At 48.6% G+C, this 6238-nt stretch overlaps 1 protein-coding gene across 1 annotated transcript in view; it reads right to left on the bottom strand.

The window, feature by feature from the left end:
* LOC120835975 overlaps positions 1-6238 on the bottom strand; it is a 387414-nt gene that overhangs the window by 354843 nt on the left and 26333 nt on the right. The window lies entirely within an intron of this gene.

Below are 6238 nucleotides of genomic sequence, written 5' to 3'. Positions count from 1 at the left end.
AAAAATCGTAAGAATCTTAACAGAAATGGTAGCTAAGGTGGGAGCCAGTATACAACAGGTCTAACCCCACGAAGTAGAGCTCCCACTGACGCTTCTTCTTCAAAAGAAAAAAGAAGAGGAAAATAAGGGGAATTAAGAATGCAGATTGGACAATACAAGCAACAGCATGAGAGGAAAAACTCTGAAACGAGTTTTGGAACAAAAAAAAAAAAAGAACAACGAAGACTCGACAATAGACGAAAACCCTGTAAAAGCAGATTGAAACTGCACTTTCAACCCTACCCAACAATGACAGCAGAATGGCAAACACCAAGCCACACAAAGGCACAAAGGTCCGGCCAAAACGACTGTTAGGGGTGGGGAGGGCCAGGGCCCCCCTCAACACCCCCCCCCCCCCAAAAAAAAAAAAAAAAAAAAGCTATGGTGAAGTTTAGAGGGCGGGGAGAGGCTTACCACCTCTCCTCGGAGCCAGGCCTAGCCCTGGGATGGGTCAGCTGCCCCCCTGGCCAATCCAGCCAGGGTGCCTCACAGAGCAATGATAGGAAAAAAAATAAAAAAAATAAATAAGGCCGTCGACCATTTCACAAGCTGTCTCCAACAACGGAGAAGCCAACAATGATGGACTGCTGTAACAATGAAAGGGTTGAACATCAAAGGAGGAAAAGTAACAAGAGACAAGCAACACAAAAAAGAAACAAAGATAATGTCCAAACCGTTACCCCTACAAAAAAAGGGGTGGGGGGAAGTAAAGAAAGAAAGAGGGAAGAAGCGACAGTGAAAAAAAAAAAAAAAACTTTGCAGGAATAGTAAGCGGCTTTGTATCAAACCACTTACACTAAGATTCCAACACTCGACTTATCTATCAAATCCGACGAAAAAAAAGGGAAAAAGAAAAAGGGAAGAAAGGAGTTAATTATTCTAAGGTTTTAGTTAAACAAAACTCTTCAGCAAAGTAATCTACCATGAAGGGGGGGGGGGGGGGATAATGATCATTCACTCATTCTCCTCAGTACAAACTCACGAGACCAGATTCAGGCCTCAACAGGTTCGTGTGCGGAGACCATCCGGTTGGGAGCCTTAGGCCTAAAAAGCCTGAGGATCCCCCTGGTGGGCGAGCTCGTTGGGAACGTCAAAACCCAACAATGGGATCGCTCACCACCAGCGAGCTCTGCAGGATGTGATGGCCCCGGGAGTGACGACCCCGCGTGTGAGTACCATGTTTGGTTACCACCCCCCTTACGACCCCTCAGCTATATAACCATTCGAGCTCGCCGGCCCTCGGTGTTCAACGCCCGTAACCCACCTACCACCCAACTACCCGTGCTCCGAGATGCCGTGGTGTCTATGGAGAAGGCGGGAATCATCGAGAGAACCACTAGAGGACCTTTTCTATCCCCCATTCAAGTGGTACCCAAGTCGGCCAGGCTCTCTAGATTTGTTCTGGACTGCTCTCATCTAACTCCGCACCTGCCAGCCCCACCATTTTGCCTTCCACCCCTCCCTAAAGTGTTAACCTTGTGCCCTCTGCCCCCGAGGCCTTACTTCACCAAAGTGGATCTCAAGGACGCTTTTTATCACTTCAAGCTCCACAAATGCACCCGGCCCATCACCTGTTTCCGACTCGACGGAGTCTACTACCATTACAAGGTGTTGCCCTTCGGCCTCCGTATAGCCCCCTTCCTCATGCAGCATCTCGCCACAGCACTCACCAGAGAAGCAAGGGCTAGAGGACTTTGGGCCTGGTCCCATGTGGATAACTTGTTATTCGCGCATAGTGACCCTACTTACCTCGAACAAGTCACTGCCCAGTTCATCCAAGATCTTTTGAGCTGCGGCTTTCGCATTAACCCTGAAGACTCTGAATTTACCCCCACCCAACGAGTACGCTTCCTTGGTTTCTTGCTTGACGGCACAACCCAGACCATTGGTCACACTCCGTCGAGGTACAGAGACCTCTTAGCCACCTTGGACCTACTCAGAGCACCAAGACCAATCGCGACCTACCAGAGACTGGCCGGACTTTGGTCCTTTTATTTTTCCATGTTCCAAGGCCACTTTCATGCAATTCGACCCCTTCACCAAGTGGCGTCTACCGGACTTCCCCCACCAACCCAATGGGTCGAACTGTTTTCTTTTATTTTAACCATGCTACCGGCATCAGTGCCCTTTGTACCACCAACGGTTCAACATTGTGTCTTCGCCGACGCCAGCCTATCAGGACTTGGAATCTGCGGACCACGGGGAAACATCGCGGTGATTTCACCTTCACCGCCAGGCAGCTACAAGAGGGAACTATGGGCTGTGCTCCTGGCTCTCATCTGCTCCCCCCCCCCCCCCCCCCCCCCCCGAGAACCTTGGTGTTTTGTGACAATGCGGCTATCATCCACGCCCTCACACGGTCGAGAGGGATCCGCCGCCAGGGGGCCGGGCCTACTTAAGGCTCGCTCCTCTGGAGGGGGGCTCAGTCGGGAGCTCGGCACCGCAGCAGAAGGGTTTCAAAAGATTATTTCGCCTATCGCTTATTTCTCTTCATATTAATGTGCTTTCATTAAAATAAGGACACCAATTTCACCTAACAGAAATAACAACTTCAATAAATATTTCGCTTCCCATACCCGGAAGGCATCATCAGCGCATACAGAAAAATGAGAAAGTTTCGGTCAACGCAGCCCTACCTATCGGGGATGTCCATGTATACTTTCAGGAGGAGGCCACGGTTCTTGTTGCACTCTGACGCATCCCCGCGAATGAATGACTCAAATAGCTTGAGTGCGCCCCACCTATCTCCCTTCGCCTCCGTTGTTGCGGCCGTAACGTTGAAATTATTTCCTGTAGCCAACGCGTGGACCACAAACTCTCTTTTGAGATGGATCGCGTTCGTAGAATACTTTGTCCCGGGATTTTTTTTGTTATCAGTTCTGGTTCAACTTGCAGGTCTCCTACCTTGAACGTCTTGGAAGCGAGACGTTCAAAGATGCTGTAGTCATAATGACAAAATGACTCATCTCAAATGAGGTGATGTTACTGTAAACTCTCAAAGGTACGAGCACCAAAAAGTGCTTTGAATCTCTGGCTCTCTATGGATGCATGCGAGGTCAAACCAGTTTTCTCTCATATCTCGAATTAATTACAAATTTGATCGGCATGAGTAAGACTCAAATCATGATGGTATTTCAGAAAAATTCAGATAGTTTTTCTTAGTGGAAGGCTGCATTTTCATTCAGCGCAATAAAGAAGCGCATCAGCCGTGCGTGTTCTTATCGTCATCCATCATCATGGTAACCAAACCAGTCCTACTCCGAAGTTCATTCATTGTGCTTGACGTGAAGTTCTTCTGATTATATTAATAATTATTTGTATGAAAAGATAAGAACAGCAAGCAGAAAAAAAAACATTGTTCTTTCACTGAGACAGCAGAGTAGTTTGTAGATAATGGAAAGGTTGTGTCCACGTCACACGCGTTTTTTTTTTGTTTTTTTTTTTTATTTCGCACAGACTCATTAATCAAGCAGTATTCACTATAGTAGCAACATATAGAAATCATCCTGCTGTTATATATATGTACAACTGTAAGGCACAGCCTAACGCGATATGAAAAAAGAACTTCCGACAAGGCAGTTTCTTCAGTGGCGTTGGGCCCACACCATATGCACTTTAATTTGAGGGAGATTGCAACAAAGGTTCATTCTCCAACACCGCCGCCTGAGACTACCTTGTCAAATGGGACTGTTATGTGGCTAGAGACTGTATGCTCATAATGACTTGGTATATCACAACTGCGGTGTAAACGCTGTATCTTTGTGTTTCAGATGTACTGCTTAAACGCTTTCCTTCCACTGACGGCACACGGATCGCACAACGTATTGGAAACATTTTGTCAGGAGCATCCGACAGAGAAGGCGGCCTGGAGAAATGTCGAAAGGTGATGAGAGCTACAATGGAAAACAGAGCACTTCGTGGAACTGACACACCGACCGAAGGAATGTAAAAAGAAAGAACTATGCTGTAGCCTGGAAGTTACGTAACTGGATATGTTAAAACATGTTGAGCCTCAAGAAGGGAAACTAAATGAGTTATTTTTTGGTACGACTCTTCATGTGATAAGCTAGTCACTAAAGAACAAAATGTTTAGTCAAAGTTTCAGCGCTTAATGTTTTTCTTTAGATCCTACCACAGAGGGATGCAGGTCAGCGAAAATACCTCACGCCGGCACGTTTCGCTAAAATAACCCGCTACGGAAACCGGAGAGAGAGACCGATATCGGTCTCCCTTCTTTGGTTTTCGTAACGGGTCCTCGTAGCGAAACGTGCGGACAGTCCAGCGCGGCCCGTAACCCTTCGGTGTTGCAAAACGGCTCCGGCCCGGTGCCGGCTGCCCCTGAAAAGGCCGAAAAAGGGCTAGGCCGTCCCAGAGCCGGCCTGCACGGTTGTGCCATTGGGAAGGCTCCGGTCCAGCTACGGTGTTTTCCGGCACAGCCGCAGAACTCCGCACAGGGCCCGTAGCCGATTGATGTTGCAAAACGGTTCCGGCCCAGTTCCGGTTGCACCTGAAAACGTCGGAAAACGCCGACGCCGCCACAGAGCTGGCCCGCACGTTTGTACTACTGGGGTTGCAAGAGTTGGTTGAACTGCAGCAGAAGTTGGCCCAGCAACAGAATGATGTGACCCAGATCAGGCAAAAAGTCAGCCGTTTGCAGAAACAAATAATGCACTTCCCCAAGAAACAAAGAATGTCGCTGATGGACTCCACACTGTGTTCACAAAATATCAAATTCGTGCTCTTGGCGGGAAGTCTAACCGTGGAAGTGCGTGGTCACCCGCTACAATAAAAAAAGGGACTGCAGCTATATTTTACAGGTGGATCAACTGGGTACCTTACGTGCACAATGGCAACCTCTGCCAGCTGAGCGCACCCTGCGAAGCCACATTCAAGGGATAAAGTTCAAACCTGGAGTCCTGGGCGAGGTTTTCGACCACAAGAAGGTTAAAATTGCTAACTTCCATGCACAAGAAAAGAAATGAGTGCTGATGCTTGACGAAATGCAGCTTCACGATAAAGTTGAGTATGACCCCAGCACACAGAGTTCCTGCGGCTTCACAACGTTGGGAGGAAGCGAACCTACATCTGCTGAGGGATCTGCTCAGGCATCCGCTCAGGCATCCGCTCAGGCATCCACTCACGGCTCTGCTCAGGGATCTGCTCAGGCATCTGCTCAGGGATCTGCTCAGGGATCTGCTCAGGGATCTGCTCAGGGATCTGCTCAGGGACCTGCTCAGGGACCTGCCCAGGGACCTGCTCAGGTATCTGCTCAGAAACCTGCTCCTACATTAGCAACCCACTGCTTGGTCTTTATGATTGAAGGAGTGTCTACACGATGGAAACAAGTAGTAGCCTACCACTTTACAGGACCTTCATTTGGTGGTCCTGATTGCGCAGGTGTCGTCAGGAATATCATTCGACGATGCACAGCCATTGGATTTGAAATTGTTGCTGTGACAAGTGACAGAATCGGGCAACCGGGCTATGTGGAATGAATTTGGCATCATTGCTGGCAGATACTGCAAGGTTTCCTGCAGCTCGCCCCATCCAGATGATCCGTCGAAAAGGACGTTTTTTCTTGCCGATGTTCCGCACATCATCAAAAATCTGAAGAACCACCTGTGTTGATCCCAGCAGGTAATCCTTCCTCAAGATACTGTTGATAAGTTCAACTTGCCATCACAGGTTGTCCATCTGTGGTCTGTGAAGGAACTTCTAGCGCACGACAAGAAAAATGTTTGCAAACTGGATTTTCATCTTACATCATGCAACAGACCTCTGCACTTAAAAAAGGGCGTTGGCAACTGACAACAGCTTAGCAGATAGATTACGAAGGTATGCCATAGGCGCATTCAAGCCGCGACGTTGAGCCGTCGGCGTTTCCGAAGGGATCGCGCTGCAGCGCGCAATTGCAGAGCCATCTAGATAAGGGGAAGGCCCTTTCACTTCTCCGGCCAAGCTCTCTGACGTCACTGCACCTTGCCCTGGCAAAACATCTCGAAACGGCTGGCTCATTCGTACTGCTACCACCACCTAGGCTACTTCGCAGTAAGCCTGACGCAGCATGCTTGCAGAAATATTGTGCAAACCCAGCGCCACCTAGTCGACTACGCCGTAGTTTTAACGCCACCTGTCTCATCGCTTTACCAGAAGTCTTTTCTTGCTTTTGGATAGGTGGCGCCAAAAGAGGCATGTTTGT

The sequence above is a fragment of the Ixodes scapularis genome, unplaced genomic scaffold (genome assembly GCF_016920785.2).
Source record: "Ixodes scapularis isolate PalLabHiFi unplaced genomic scaffold, ASM1692078v2 PGA_scaffold2__306_contigs__length_199485367, whole genome shotgun sequence".
NCBI lineage: Eukaryota > Metazoa > Arthropoda > Arachnida > Ixodida > Ixodidae > Ixodes > Ixodes scapularis.
Note: the sequence above shows the minus strand (reverse complement) of the source record. Positions and strands in the feature narration are given on the sequence as shown.